The sequence below is a fragment of the Ammodytes marinus genome (assembly GCF_949987685.1).
Source record: "Ammodytes marinus genome assembly, chromosome: 1".
NCBI classification, from domain to species: domain Eukaryota; kingdom Metazoa; phylum Chordata; class Actinopteri; order Uranoscopiformes; family Ammodytidae; genus Ammodytes; species Ammodytes marinus.
The window spans coordinates 3196153-3212940 of NC_137230.1; the positions used below are offsets into that span (position 1 = coordinate 3196153).

Genomic DNA, 16788 nt, shown 5'->3' on the forward strand with positions numbered 1-16788 from the left:
ACTGGAACAGACATGAACCTTTCAACTTGGGCGTTCATCTGGGATTCCCACTTTGTTCTGCATTTCTCTTTTCATCAGATGATTTCCGTCCAAGTACAGGTAGATACATTATGTTCCTGTTATATCCGTCATCGTGACACCAAATGTGGTGGCCGAATTCCCCATGGCTTTGACAAAGACAAAGGCGGCAGACTGGCCTTTTCATCAGTGATCAGGTTTATTCAGAGGAGATTTCATCAGGACATTTACAGAGGATTTCATGGAGCATCGAAGCAGCGGGCTGGAGGCCGCAATGGCACTACTGACTAGTTACAGAACAGTGTCTTATATTCTCATGTGTGGGGGGTATCAAGTGTATTATATCTACAAATAGACAGATACTCGTCCTTCTAGGGAGGTTCTCTACTCCTTCCCCGGGACCTTAACCTTTAAGACTATCTGCTCAGCAACTCTGGTGAATAGAAGCTATTCAAATATACCACAATATCGTAATTATTCAGTATTAAGTATTTATCATCTTTCTTTATAATTTTGACATCCCTTATATTGAATGATATCTGCACTGATAGACTCTCTGGAAAAACATGAAACTCGCTATAAAAAGAGAGAATGCAGAGACCAGAAGGGAAAGATTTAACACTGGAGGTGGACCACCAAAAAAGGATAAGTCGGATGAATTCAGTGACCTGCTTTCCGGAATATTAGAGCACCAACAACCCCTGGAAGGCCTACCAGATGATGACCATCTGGACAGCACGGATGAAGATCTTTGCACAACTGGTAAATATCTATCTATCGATCGATCGATAGATATCTATCTATATATATCTATATATATATCAAGATTACACTGACAATGGAATATATTTACCAGACAAACTCATAAATGTATTTGTCTATGTGGATCTTTATAGTAATTGTTATAATTACTTTAAGGACTATTTATTCCAAGCTTTTAAATGTGTTCTTTTTCAGAGGAGAGTAATCTGGACAAGTGTGATGAGCCAGTGCCCAGAGAGTGTGTTCCCTCCACATCTGCTGCAGAATCCCCAACAGAAGAGCTTGCCACAACCTTTCGACAAAGGACAAAAAAGATGACGGCATGAAAAGTTGGCCCGAGAATTCCATGAGCAGAAAATGCGATTTATGACGGAAGAGCATGAAATGAAAATGAGAATTCTGCAAGTGGAATTGGACAAAGTTGGAAGAGAGAGCTTCGATTAAAAAAGGATACAGTAATGAGACAATTGCGATTACAAATCACAGTGAAGATAGTGTTACGGTTGGGTCTGGAGGACACAGGCGCGGAGACAGTGTGAGTAAAAGAAGATTTATTTTAGGAGAAAACCAGCAGGGTGTTAGGACCGGGATCCGGGGAGGGAAACTGGCTGGCATGGGGGTCCAGGGAGAGAGCTACGGGGCAAGTCCAGGGGGCTGAGTGAAAGCAGGCTAGAGCGGGCAGGCAGGAGGGGTCCGAGGAGTAGTGCTGGAGAGCTAGGGCTGGAGCTGGTGGCTGGAGTCAGGCCGGGAGAACTGTGGCAGAGAAACAGGGGTTAACCAGGAAAAAGTGGAACAGAGCATAGCTGAAAACAAGTGAGCGAGAGAGTGAACTGACTGTGTGAAAAACAGAAGCTACAATCTGGCAGTGTCTGGAAGGTAGGCCCGGGTATAAGTAGCGCAGTTGATGAAGATTGAAGGCAGCTGCGAATGTTGTTAATTGACTCCAGCACACCAGGCTCCACCCCTGCAATTAGCTCAGCACACAAACACAGGTGAAAAGGGAAAACACATATAAGGCCAAGGAGCCCAAACGGGATCATGACAGATAGCCTATAGGTGAAAAATTAAAGTTTGTTCATGGTATGTGTTTTCACTTTGTTATTGATGCGTGTCAGTATTTTAAATCACAACAACCCCCTGTGTTACAGAATTGTTTTAGACAATCATTTTATTATAGTGAGGACGCCATCTCCCTCCTCGCGTCCTCCGAGTCCAACGGCTCCGACGACGAGGAAGAGGAGGCGTCTCCCCTCCGTACGGAGGGGACAGAGCCAGGGGCAGCACACGTAATGCCCGCCTCTGCTACCAGCTCTCTCCCAGTAGTAGGAGCTGTGGTAGCGGAATTGCCGGCCATCATCGCCAGAACTGCTGATAGGATGGGCCTCAGCGGGCCTCAGCCTCAAGCCCCCCAACGACCGGACATGTTTCACGGGCTCTGGGGAGTCGGGGTCCCGTCACGCCCTGCCCGTCCAGATCCAATCTGGCCGCTTGTCCCGGATATCGCTCCATATTTGGGTGGAGCTTTGCCGCAGCCGGCGAAGATGAAAGCGCCGGTAAGGGCTTTCATCCAACTCACTAAGACCGAGGGTCTGACAGACCGTGGGTACAGGGCGGTGCCGCCGCTGGACCCCGGTATGCGTGGCCTCTTTGGAGTGAAGCCGGGGCTCAGCAACCAGCGGCCAGCTCCTAAGGACCAGCTGTCGGCCAAGTTCGCCGACAAGGGCCACCAGTGCCATGCACAGCTGCAGGCGATAATGAACAACATCGCCATGATGGCCGACGAGATTACCGCCTTGGCGGCCGAGCCGGAGCGGCTGGCCGAGCGAGCAGTGGACATCCAGAAAGCTGCCGGTGTTATCCTCTGCCTCACCTCAACCGGTGCTGTGGCAGCATCCCGGACCATGGCGTGGCTGCACCCAATTCACAGGAGCCTGTGGCTGCAGCAAACACCTGGTTTTCAGGACACCATAAAAAAGCAGCTACTGGAGTGCCCCATCAGCCCAGACGGACTGTTTAGACCCCACCTTTCGTCCATGGTGGACCAGATGAACGCCGCTGCTGAGGAAGCGGAGAGGTTCCGGAAACATGTATCCCGCCCTCCGCCGCAACAGCAGCGCTCCGCTCCCGGCTCCCGCCGCCACCGTCGGCTTCCCACAGCCACTGTCACGGCGCCGTCGGCTCCCCCTCCTGGGCCTCCGGCTTACCAGCACAACACTGCTTACCAGCGCCGCCCACCCGCAGCACAAGCCGCGGCGAGTGGTCAGCAGAAGCCCCAGTCATCTGGTTCGTGGGCCCCGCCCCACAAGCGCCAGCGGAGACAGTGACGGGGCGAGGGAAACGCGTGCGAAAGTGAGAAAACAAAGGCCCTTTTAAGGGCCACACACCTCTTTACTAAAGAGCAATGTTTTCTCCCCACACCCCAGTTAACACCGGAGCCTGTCGGCCCGTTAACTGTATCACACGCCTTTCCCACCACATATAGACAGGCCGTCAATGAACCTCGTATTATTGCTCGAGCCAAGTCTAAATCGTTTTCCCCTCGCATGACGTGTGGTAAAACGGCCGCTAGAGCGAGCTCTTTGTCCATGAATGCAGCTCGCTCATTGCAGTGTCAGCAGTCTGCTGCCCAGCCGCAGTGCTTCTTCTCCCTGCGTCGCAACGCTCAGGAGAGAGGAGATTACACTCATGTCACAAGCAGGGCATTCCTCTACTAGTGAGACACACATCCAGCCCTTTAGGGCAGAGCCCCCCATGGGCTGCGGAGAGGACAACACCTCTCCTCGCAGCGGCGGCAAGGGCTCAGGCGTGGCTCGTTTCCATGATAGCCGCATCAAAACAGGAGAACGCACAGCCGCTTTCAGAGCATTACTCAGAGTGGCTGAACGCGTGCACCCTGGCCAAATGGATGGACAGGTTGATCAGCAAGGGTCACACCCTGCAGTTCACCTCCGTCCCGCCCCGATTCAACGGGATAGTGGAAACCACGCTGTCATCCGAGGATCAACAGCTGTCACTTTTAGCGGAGCTCCAGCAGCTTTTAGCAAAAAAAGTGATTTCCACAGTCCCGCGGGGAGAGGAAATGGAGGGTGTGTTGCCTTGTTAATCAGTTGTATGTTTCCTGTGTTGGCACCTCCTACTGGTGAGTTTGTGTAGTGGAGATTCAGGTCATGTGACCAGAAGTTACATCATCAGTTACTATGAGGCAGTCCTCCATCTTAGATATGAGAGAGGAAGCACATGTTCATATCCATTATCATCCAGGCGTTCACGTCCGAGAGAGAATCGTTGGTATGTGTTATCAATCTTTTGGGTCATCTATTATTTATATTGAGTTATATTTTGTAGATCGAAGCATGTTTAAGGTGTTTATTAACGGACACGGGAAGTGGTGTTTTCACGTGTCACATTATGTTTAGCAATATCTTAACACTTTGGATTTAATATAGATACAATTTATGTTTGGTGTATTACTACATATTATTTGTCACGTATTAGCATACATACGAACGTGTATGTGGACATATTTATTTACACTGTATTTTCTTTGTAGTTTTACTCCTATGGCCAATCAATGACTACAATAAAGAACTTCAACTGGAAGCCTCTGTTTACGTGGTGGTGATTGGGACGGAGTTATCCACCTGTATATCCATGCAAGGCGTGTGGAGAGGACAGGACAGAGGGATTCTATTCCCGTTATTTCCTCGTTCCCAAGAAGACGGGAGGGCTGAGACCGATTCTTGATCTAGCGTTATTCAACAAATACATCGCGGAAAGGCCGTTTCACATGCTAACAATCAAACGAGTGTTGCAGTGTGTGAAACCGGGCGACTGGTTCACTTCAATAGATTTGAAGGACGCCTATTTCCACGTCACGGTGATTCCCAAACACAGGAAATTCCTGCGTTTCTCATTTCAAGGGTCACATTACCAGTACAACCGTCTCCCCTTCGGCTATTCTCTAGCCCCTCGAACGTTCTCCAAGTGCGTGGAGTCGGCTCTCCAGCCACTGCACACAACGGGAATGAGAGTACTGTTTTACTTGGACGATCTGCTGCTGCTGACTCGCTCCAAGGAGGAGGCAGCTATTCAGACGAAAAAGCTGGTAATTCACCTGTCAAATTTAGGCTTTGCCATAAATTGGAAGAAAAGCTACCCCCTCCCCTCACAGAGTGTGACATATTTGGGAGTAGAGCTGAATTCAGCTGTAATGAGAGCACGGCTCTCACAGCAAAGGATGGAGACGCTGTGGTCTCTCCTCCGCCGCTGCGCCCCAGGCAGCACGGTAACAGCCCTCTCTGTCATGAGACTGCTGGGCATGATGTCAGCCGCTCACACGGTGGTGCCACTGGGGCTGCTTCACATGAGGAGACTGCAGAGGTGGTTCTCTCGCCTGCGCATCGACCCAGTGCGTCAACGGCGGCGCAAAGTGTCCATTCCCCCATCAGTGGGCCCCGATCTGACTTACTGGGGCGATCCCCGAACCCTAACGAGAGGGATGCCGTTGGGCAGAGAAACGTCACACATCTCAGTGTTCACGGATGCATCTCTGTCGGGCTGGGGAGGAACATGCGAGTCACACGTAGTGGGCGGCGCTTGGCCGGCCCCTGTGACCATGCATATAAACGCATTGGAGCTTCTCACTGTGTGGAAAGTAATCCAACACTTTGCTCCAATGTTAACGAATCAACATGTAATGATTCGCACAGACAACAAGGCGACAGGAGCATACATCAATCGCCAAGGGGGCGTGCGCTCAGCGCAGTTGCTAAGCATAGCGAGACAGCTGTTATGCTGGGCGCACATACACTTGCTCTCCATCAGAGCAGTGTACATCCCTGGCGTCCTAAACAGAGGGGCCGACATAATGTCGAGGGGGGGACCCCGTCCAGGAGACTGGACTCTGCACCACAATCTGATCAATCAGATATGGAGCGAGTTTGGGAAGGCGGAAGTCGACCTATTTGCCACACGGGAGAACACACAGTGCGCGCTATGGTTCTCTCTCAGCGCGAAGGACAATCCCCCGGGGTGGATGCGTTCGCTCACAGACCGTGGCCGAACACACTCCTGTACGCTTTCCCACCCGTCCCTCTGATTCCCCAAATCTTGGGCCGAGTCCAAGAGGAGCGGCTGTCTATGATTCTCATAGCACCGGACGCCAAGGGACCGCCGAAGGAGCTCCCTTGGCGGCGAGACGCTCTCTCACAGGCAGGGGGAGCAATCATAGATTACCCAGAGATCGGCCAGCCCTTGTGGGCCTGGCCGCTGAACGCGAGCGCCTAGAGGGTCTCGTTCTCTCCCAGGAGGTCATGCGGACCATCCAGGGTGCCAGAGCTGAATCCACTCGAGCGTGTTACTCAGCTAAATGGGCGGCTTTCCAGAAATGGTGCACGGAGAGGGATTATGATCCCATCTCCTGCCCTTTGCCGCATGTTCTCTCTTTCCTCCAGACGCTGATGGAAAGAGGTCTGGCTTTTAGCACGGTTAAAACTTACGCGGCCGCCGTTTCATCATGCCACGTAGGCTTCGGGGATAAAACTGTTTTTAGTCACCCCTTAATGAAGCGCTTCCTAAAAGGTGTGAGGAGGGAGAGACCCGTGACGCGCTCTCTCGCTCCGCAATGGGATTTAACATTGGTGCTGCGCGCACTGGTTAAAGCCCCTTTTGAGCCTATTGATCAAGTTCCCCTCAAGTTTGTGTCAGCCAAGACAGCTTTGCTGTTGGCTCTGACGTCAGCTAAGAGAGTCAGCGATCTGTCCGCACTCTCTGTAGCCCCTTCATGTATGAGAATACAAGGAGACGGCAGTTCGGCCATATTACGCCCGAACCCGGCTTTTACACCAAAGAGTATTACTAGTTCGTTCAGATCGAGAGTAATAACACTCAATGGTTTCTCCCTTCCTCCTCATCAATCTGAGGAGGAAGCAACAGCCCATCTCTTGTGCCCCGTGCGCGCGCTTGCATGCTATGTAAAGCGCACGGAGGCCATGCGCAAATCTCAACAGTTATTTGTGCATTACAGGGAACATTCACAAGGCCTTCCCCTGACTACACAACGCCTGTCACATTGGCTGTGTGAAGCGATCACACAGGCTTATGTGTCAACGGGGGCGGAGCCACCTGAGAATATCAGAGCTCATTCGACTAGAGGAATCTCGTCCTCTGTCGCTCTGCAAAAAGGACTGCCTATGGAGGATATCTGCACAGCAGCCTCCTGGGCTTCCCCATGCTCTTTTATTAGGTTTTACCTAAGAGACATGTCGCGCCTCTCTATGACACACTCAGTGCTGAGTGCTTTGTCAGAGTGAGTGTGATTGTGTGACTATTCCTCACATATTAAACAAATGTGATGTGTAGTCAAATAGTCATGCCGAGAGTTCTTGTGTCTTATCAGACACATTAGAGCTGCTCGTTGATGACGTGCTGTTAGACGCATGACGTATGTTATGCTACGTCTGACGCATGGTACTGGCACGTGTGTAGCTGTGTTTCTGGTACTGAACGGGACCATTGAGGCATAGACTACATCGTGCTTCGCCCTTTAACCCAATAGCGATAGCCTTAAAAGGCGAAGCCTATACGATATAGAACGTTAGTTACGTATTGTAACTCTAGATTCTATGAGTATAGGCGCAGCCTTTTAAGTGATCGGCCTCATTTGACCTTTAAATAGCTGAAGAAAAGCTGTTTATTGGGAGCAGAACGTCCACTGGCGCCCGCTTATATGTGCGAGCTGCGGACGTGATAGAGGCCCACGCTGTTGGTGGGCGGGGATTATTAATTTTTCAGTGCTACGGCTAGCGCCGAAGGACAAACCCAATAGCGATAGCCTTAAAAGGCTGCGCCTATACTCATAGAATCTAGAGTTACAATACGTGACTAACGTTCTTGGCTCAAAACGAAGTGTATTCCTTAAACACTGGAATCTATTTTTCCACATTCCAAACATCCGCTCAACCATCCCTCTAGTGTGTATGTGAGCTCTGTTGTATCTTTGCTGCTCAGCTGTTGTGGGATGTATGTATGGAGTGAATAAAAAGTTACTCTGACCATATCCACTGTCACCCAGAAGTATGCCGCTATGTTGTCCTCTCTGAAACTGAGCACACAATGATGAGTTTAGAAAAATCCTTGAATCATGAGTCGCACCTTTCCAACGTGCAACAATGTTGGAAAATTCTAAATTAGGTGTGCAGACAGCCTGGACATTGATGGGAAACCAGTTCTTCCGGTTCCTGTACTCCTCAGCATCAGGAGTTGATGGACACTTGATGGGAACATGACATCCATCTATACAGCCGATCACTCCTGGAAAGTGCCCTTATTCATAGAATTGGACTTTATAGTTGGCTTGGCCTGCAGCATCAGGAAACTTGATGTATAAACTCCTTAGTTCACAAATGGCACTGCAGATTCTATGAACTATTCTACACACAGTTGCTTCACTGGCACCACACAAATCACCGGTTTCACGGTGAAATGTTCCAGTTGCCAAAAACCTCAGAGTGATCAGGACTTGAAAAGAAGTGGGGAAAGACTAGGCTCAAGCAAAGTTGTTATTTCCAGTGCATTTTCTTTATACATCCGAAAGCGGTCTCGAATTGTAAGTTCATCAAATAAATTGAATGGATTAGACCTATCCACAAGTACTCCTCTGGCTGGCCTCTGCAGTGGGAGTCTTGATTTAGATATTCCAAATAGTCCATGCTCTCTCACAAACACCACTAAAATGAAGTTAAACCTGCCTCCTTGGAGGATTAATTTATGCTCAAATTTAGACCTAGAGTAGCTCTAGTCGTCAGTCTTGCAAGTGGCTTTGTTTAATCCAGAATAGCTTTAATCTAGGACTATTTTAAACTGAGTCTGTGCAAGTAGCTTTAAATTAATCCAGTTTAAACGGCATTTTAGTCTCTGACTTGCCATTTTCTTACTGTTAAATTAACATTATTTGACTGTGACAAAAATTGACATGATTATGATGTTAATGAGGAAAACTATATGAACCTGTTTTTTCAGTAAAACACAGTAATCAACTGGCAGCAGGGTTGCCATTTTCTTCCTGTTAAATTAACATTATTTGACTGTGACAAAAATTGACATGATTATGATGTTAATGAGGAAAACTATATGAACCTGTTTTTTCAGTAAAACACAGTAATCAACTGGCAGCAGGGTTGCCATTTTCTTCCTGTTAAATTAACATTATTTGACTGTCACTGAAATTGACAGGCAGCAGGGTTGCCATTTTCTTTGTTAAAATAACATTATTTGACTGTCACTAAAATTGACGGAATAATGCTGTTAATGAAAAAAACAGTATGAACTATTTTTTTATTGAACTTTAACAGTATTTTCTAGTTAAACTGACTTGATTAAAAAAACATTATATTGCTGTATTTTACAGTATCTTACAGTTAACTGATTAGTTTTAAAAGGCTGCTTTGTAGATACATTTGTTTAACATACATTTAACAAAACTATTATTTATTACAAAAAAATAAACTGATTTAGCAGATTACACAAATTTAGAATAGGCACGCTAGGATGTATGGCCTTTAGTTAAGAAAAGGCTACAAAAGACCTTACTGGATGTCGGCCTTCTTTGTTATTGAAAATGTTTCAATGATGTTGAATATGAGAGAAAAAAACCACAGCTTCCTAATGTCCTTTACCATTGTATTTTAATGTACAGTATAGAGAACACATTTGAAAAAGGCCACAATTCCTTAAAACATATGACCAAATGTATGGGGGCAATCCAGGCTGACATACATTAAACAACCTCTGCTTTTGACTAAAACTTCTTCAAGTTGCTGAACATGTGCGAGTAGCGGACCTCTGGAGAGGATCTGCGTGGAATGAATCTGCATATTTCACATTATGAGCTGAAATTCTGAAGAACTCCAATGCTGTGAGATACTCCCCTTCATCAGCAAAGAACTTGAAATAAAAAATTATTCTTCAATGAAATTCTCTCTTAAAAAAAAATACAATTCATATATATATATATATATATATATATATATATATATATATATATATATATATATATATATATGAGAGAGAGATAGAGAGATAATATATTAATAATATTCCATTAATACAATTTATAAATAAATCAAAGCCAACTAATATCTGCAAGGTCCAAAACTCATCATCATCTTCAACTGCCTATCCTGATTCATGTCCAAAACTCCAGAGGTAAAATTGAAAAGAAAGCCAACTTTTTGGTTATAGTCAAACCTCTCAGGGTAGAAAAAGAAACCAAGGAATAAGGGAAGGAATAACCTCAACTCCCCGTTTTAAATGAAGTCCCAGGGAAAGTCCATCAGTTTTTTGAGTAGAGTTGACACGTGGGTTTACAGTCGACTTTTTCTTCCCTTTTCCGTTTTTTTGACCGCAGCCTTCGTGCCTCTTTCTGGATTTATTCCAATGAATCGCCTAAAAAATATATAATTTTATCAGACACTAGAAAGTAAGTTGTGTTTCTCACTCAGCTTAACAGTAAAGGCAGCGCATGTATTGCTATTGTGGTGGATTAAAATAGCTATTCACCAGTTTGCTGAGCGTGTGTAGCTGCTGCCACTCATCATCCAATGAACAGGAGGTCCTGGAAGCTGAGCAGCAAGCAACTAAAGGTGGTTCAAGCCAGCCTGCTGAGCCATTGAAGAAAAAAAACAAAAAAAAAAGCAAGTTACAGTAAAAACTAGGAGGGTGTCAAACTACAACACAGAGTGCACTGAATATGGAAAGCCATCTACTGCAGTCAAAATTGGGTTTTCTCTCAAAGGGGCAACACAAACCTGGATTGGACATTGCTTGATGATATCAGATGTTTTAGCTGAGAAAAAGGCTAAGAAGTTTCAGGAGTTGCTAGATTGTTCTTGGTCCAGTTATGTGTCAACTAATGCTCATAGTACACTGGAACAACGGAGGTGGGACAAGGAAGACTGTGTACCTTTGACAGAGGATGTTGTCACTCTGCAGAACTATTTGAGGAAAGTAGAGGATGATGCAAAAGCAGAGTTAAGAGAGCGTGTGAGCACCACAGCATACAAGATGCTAAGTGAGATCCTTCTTGCACAAATAATAGTATTTCATAAGAAGCGTGAAGGAGAAGCATCACGGTTAACCTTGGAGACATACCTTAAAGCAGACACTGGCCCTGTGAATAAGGACATATATGAAACACTGTCAACAGTGGAAAAACAACTCAGCAAAAAGCTGACACGGATTGTGACACGTGGAAAGAGGGGTAGAAAGGTGCCCATTCTGCTTCTTGACCGCACAAAATCTTCTCTTGATTTCCTGATAAAAAGACGGAGTGAAGTTAGCGTACTTGACAGCAACCCGTATCTGTTTGCCAGGATTGGGACAACAACCAATATTCGTGGGTGTGACTGCCTCAGGAAATATTCACAAGAGTGCAAGGCAGGAAATGCAGAACTCCTAAGGTCAACTAAATTACGAAAACATGTTGCTACCTTATGCCAGCTTCTGGACCTTGATAATCAAGAACTGGAGCAAGTAGCGTGTTTTATAATAAAATTTCCATTTTACAAACTGACCGACCCCAACCCTTTCATGAGCAAGTAACTATTACATTTCATTTTCAGGATTGCAAAATATGGCGCGAGCTATAGGCTATGAGTCGCACAAAATCAAGTGAGTGCTATGACAATACCAATGAACAAGCCAGCTAATATTTCTCAATTCTTCCTGCGACTGTTAATACATCAGGTCCAATCGGACTTCTCAAAACATTTTCAAACTCACCGTAGCTTGCCGGTGTGCAGCAGAATCCATGTGACAATAGGCTAGTAAATCCACAATTTTTCCGATGAAAAAAGCAGCCAACTCCGACAAAACAACCTGTTAGTTTTCCTGCCGTCAGTATTCCACATAGCGTTGATGATTGTCAAAATGCCTCCCAAGTTGACCCTTTTCCGTTAATCCTAATGCAGAAGTCCTTTTTGGATTATTGATCGCTTAATTATCTTCGAAATCACCAAACTAGCAACACTGCTGTTTCTTCTCCAGCAGCCGATACTCCTTTCACACTTCGCGCTCACTGACCAGTCTGGCCTTTACGAAGGCCTAGCGATGTTTTTTTTATCCCACCCACTATAATAACAAAATATCATTGGCTGATTTACCCATCATCACATATTAAATTAACACGCTCTGAACTTCATGAAGTCCTAACCAATGAGAGATCGAGTTATTATCCTTGTTCTGCCTAGATACAGCGATAAATTAATCTGTTTGGATAACTCTTTTTGCAATGTATTAGGACAAATTTCTGAAGCAAACTGGATAGAAAATCAGGGTATAATTTTGATTAAGAGAGAGAATTATTTTTAATTAAAATGTTAAATATGACATTTAAAGTGATGCTGCTATGTTAGGCCTGATGTTTATTGTTACAATATAATGGCAGGCAACAATGTGATTTTCTATAGTGATGAAAACATTTGTGTCTATTATTCTATTATAGTGGAGGAGATCAAAAAAATATGGAAGAATTTGAGAGACACCTACGTCAGGAAGAAGAGGTAGAAAAGCGAGGTGAGGAGTGGACAGGCAGGAGGGACCAGGAAGAGGTGGAAGTATATGGAAGCCTTGTCCTTCTTGAATGCCTCCACATCATTAAGGAGGTAGGCAGATGCAATATATATTCCTATAATACAGCTGACAGCTGGGATGTATATAGGGCTAGATAAGTATAACAATAGTTTCAAATAACATTTCCCAGTCAAAGACAAAACTGCTCTTGTTTCTGTCTAAAATAAATAAATTGTAAATTGACAATTTGTTACCATTTTTTAATGATACAAAATCTATATGCTGCAAGGCAAAGTACTAATTACTTGCTTTTGAACAGCACCCAGAGCAATGTGGATGGTGAGGAAGAGCAGCAGCAGCAGGAGGAGGAGGAGGCAGGGCAGGCAGCAGGGAAAGCAGCAGAGTCAGACCTGAGTGAGGGGGAGTGCAGCTCTGTTGCTTCCCCCGGAAAGCAGCAAAAAGGAAAATGCTTGAGGAAAATCACATTGAGGAGTACCTGAAGAGGAAGGAGGCAAGGGATGCAGGGAAGGCCCATCAGAGGGACGAAAGGGACGAAGTGACCCTCTTTCTGCTTAGCTTTGCTCCCACAGTGAGGCGACTAGCCCCTGAAAGGCAGTCGTGGTTCAAATTAAAATTTGTTGAGCTGTGCCATCAGGCAGGGTTCGGGCCACTTTACAATCAGCATTTCACTGCATTTGATTCTTTGTAATTAAATAATAATATATAATCAGTTTTATGTTTTCAAATTAAATTATTGTTCTTAAAAGAAGTTGTGTGTGTTAATTGAAATACAATTGGTAACACAAAAACATGGCATTTATTATTGCTCAAAAGTTAAATATTTTTATCAGAAAATTGTGATTATTGAAGATAAAAGAACTGATCATGTGCAAATAACTTTATACACCACATTTACTATTGAAAAAGTTATATATTTAACATGTAGGGTTTAACATATGTTTATCATTTTAAGGTGAACATATTTGCAAAGCCTTTTAACCAGCTCTAGGCCAATGTGGTGGAAGTGGAAAAACTCAGTCATATACGCCGGGCTGCAAATAAACCAATGTCCAATACATTCAGTATATTTGAGTGCTGTAACCCATTTATTGATCATGTTGGTGAATTCTCACCATAGCATAGCACATATTCCGGTTTAGTCCATTTTCCAGGTAAGGTATATTACATTCAGTTCTCTACAGTGCAAACATTCCAATGACTAGCCACTCTGACATGGTACAACACTGTTAGCTTCCAGGTGATTGATTATCTGTAAGCTTTCCCATGAGCCAATGTTCCACCCAGTGGTCAAACACAAAACTGCATATTCACCAAATGAAACAAGAGTAGCATAATGACACCAACAATATTTTTATAATTTAAAAGTGAAAATATTGACAAATATTTTTTTAAATCATTTTAAGGTGAACATATTTGAACATATTTTTTTTTATCATTTTAAGGTGAACATATTTGAAACATTGAATAGTGAACATATACCATTTTAAAGGTGAACATATTTTTAATCTTTAACATATTATGTAATTAATTAACTAAGTAATAACTGATCGAAAAGAAAAAAAAATCGCTTTAAACAAGCCGCACTGCACATGGTTGTTTTGCCAGGACAGTGCTCCAGCTGGGGACCCAAAGAACCTGCTTAAATTGTCCCGTACTTTCAGGGCTTCAGCAGATGCCCTATTCCCCCGCAGGTTCTGAATGGGAGCTAGGAAGCTTTCTACTACATCTTCCTCTTGCTCCACGCCTTGACCTTGGCCTCCGTCAGCAGGGTGAAGGTAGTTGTTGAGGATGCAGGTGGCCTTTATAATGGAATCTGCTACCTCAGGGCAGACCATGGACCTATAAAGAAATGGACAGCGGACTGAAAACAGTTGGAACGTTGAAGCCATTCATTCCTATGAAAGCTGCTCATTGGCGCAGGGCGACCATACAGGAAGTATTCCTGGCTTTGGCTTCCGCGTCCATGGTCCCAACACGCCCCTAAAGCGTGACGCGCAGTGTACGTTTCACTGACGTTCTTGGATGAAGAAAGCAGTGTAACCGAGTGTAACCCATGCCTCCTCCTCCCGCGAAAACAAACTGAAAGCCATTGGGCTAATAAAACGCTTGAGGTGGCGTTTTTAAATGAGAAAACTTCAGTTTTATTAGTACATGGTCTAAAGATAAGTATGAGCCTATGATTGATATCCAGAAAAAATTTGCGGAGACACAATCTTGTTCGCCGCTTGTATTGTGTGGACGGGGAAATCTGCCTCTGGGCTCCATGGAAAATAAGCTCCCATTCACAGCATGCAGTACCAATGGGTTGGCCACTAGTCCATGCTGGCTGCTCAGAGAAGGCAGCATCCTGGGGGCCTGGGGCAGACCTGCAGCCTCCGGCAGTACACCCTCCAGCGCTGGGTGAGAATGCCGAACGCATTCTCCACAATACGCCGGGCTCTGGAGAGGCGGTAATTGAATACCTTCTTGTCCTCAGACAGGTGGCGCCCTGGATAGGGCCGGAGAAGGTACGGCTTCATTGGGAAAGCCTCATCCGCCACCACAACGTATGGTACTGGTCCCAACTCCGAGGCTGATGGTAGGAGAGAGGGAGGCGGAATATCTAGCTCGCCTGACAGGAGGCCTTTGCCTAGGTTGGAGTTGGCAAAGATTCCTCCGTCGCTGTTGCTGCCAAAGCCACCAACATCGACCTACAAAAATCTGTAGTCTGCGTCCCCAAGGGCCAGCAAAACAACAAGGAACGTTCCCTTATAATTAAAAAACTGTGATCTAGTGTTTGGAGGTGCCTGGATCACAACGTGTTTCCCATCAAGTGCACTGATGCAATTTGGGAAATTCCATTCTTCCTGGAACCTCTCCGCTGTTTTCCTCCAAAGGGCCTGGGTAGGACACGGCATGTGGGTCTCCTTGAGATCCTCCCAGATCGCCTTGCAGGTCTCCCTAACAATTTTGGCCACAGTGGATATTCCCAAGCGGAAACTGGCCGCAATTGTCGTGTAGCTGTCACCAGTGCTTATAAATCTGGAAAGACATGATAAAAGAAGGTTTTATTTGAATGTAATTGATAAGTCGTCTGTTATTATAATCACACACACATTCATAACATTATCTATATTTTATAATATTACTTAATATTGACCCCCTTATTAAAACTAAGGTTCAAAATAGCTACCCTAGTCAACTAAAGCCTAGAAGACTTGTCTTTTCTACCCACTCTCTACTGAAACCCTATCATATCTAAAGACCATTTGTAAAAAATCTCTATAGTTTTCAGTCACTATATGATTTTGCAAAGACGGGGTATTATTTTTCTTTTGAGATATGAATATGTCCAAAAAGTGCATTGAATATTTGTTAGTCAGATTTAATGCAACCCTTTACGGAGTATACTGTAGTGTAGTTTGTCGATTTCTGTTACCGCGGTATTGGTATTATTTTTTCATTTTGGAGGTCTTAAAAAGGTCTTAAATGTCTTTAAATTTGAACTTTAAAAATGTGCAGATACCATGGTGTAGAGAGAGACTGCTGTGCTCGCTAGGGTAAGAGGAAGAGTGTCCTGAAAATCTACATCGTTTTTTGTGATGTGATTCGTGTCAGGTTGCTCTGTAGCAGTTTTTAACAAGAAATGAAGACCAGAAAAGTACTATAATAGGATCTCTTTAACTCTGCAGAGTAAACTGGGACCTGTGTCAGTTTTTGCCGTATTTTATCACTATGAAGTTTGGTTTTTGTCATTAACTTATTATTGTAGGGCTTCACCAGATGTGCTGACATTAGACAAGTAGCCAAGCGTAGGCCTACATTTTTCACATTGAGTCCACTCGGTGACCATATAAAGTCACAAATGGTCCCTTCAAGGGAAAGGCTGCGTGAATGAGGCTTTACTAAATTAGTCCGATGTCGTGTTGTCACTTGACCCAGTTAGTTAAGATGCAGTTTGAGGTTCACGCTGCGCACAGCTGCTGCTGGAGCCACCGGGACTTTTTGCACCACGTGACAAATTGAATATAGTTTGCATAATCCATTTGAAATTGATATACATTTTTTGATCGTTCAAGATCCAGTCCTCATTCAAGTGTAGATTATGTCATGCAAGAGAAACAATAATAATCTGCTATCACCTCAACATGAAGGAAAAAAACTCCGCCTTGAAATTTCTGTATCTGGCTGTCAGAGGTCAAAGACTGTAGCGGCAATTTTCTTCTGTCTATTTTTTTTTACTAAAATGTTAGTAAAGATGAAGGCAGCAATCCTTTCCTTCTTTGGCTAAAATGTGAAAGTGCACAATGATGTGAACAACTAATTTTGTGTTTATAAAATCACCAGAATGCAAGAAACAGTTAGCCTGGCTCTGCAAATTTCATTTTCCCTTCAGTAGTCAGTCTGGGGATGGAGCGTATTAGTGGGATTTTGCTCTAA

General features: G+C 44.6%; 1 pseudogene across 1 annotated transcript; it reads right to left on the reverse strand.

Annotated features, from left to right (window-relative positions):
- Positions 1–7471: 7471 nt before the first annotated feature.
- Positions 7472–8489, reverse strand: LOC307264328 (putative nuclease HARBI1; annotated as a pseudogene). The gene has a single exon. The product of its transcript is annotated as a putative nuclease HARBI1 (transcript).
- Between the last annotated feature and the right edge of the window lie 8299 nt (positions 8490–16788).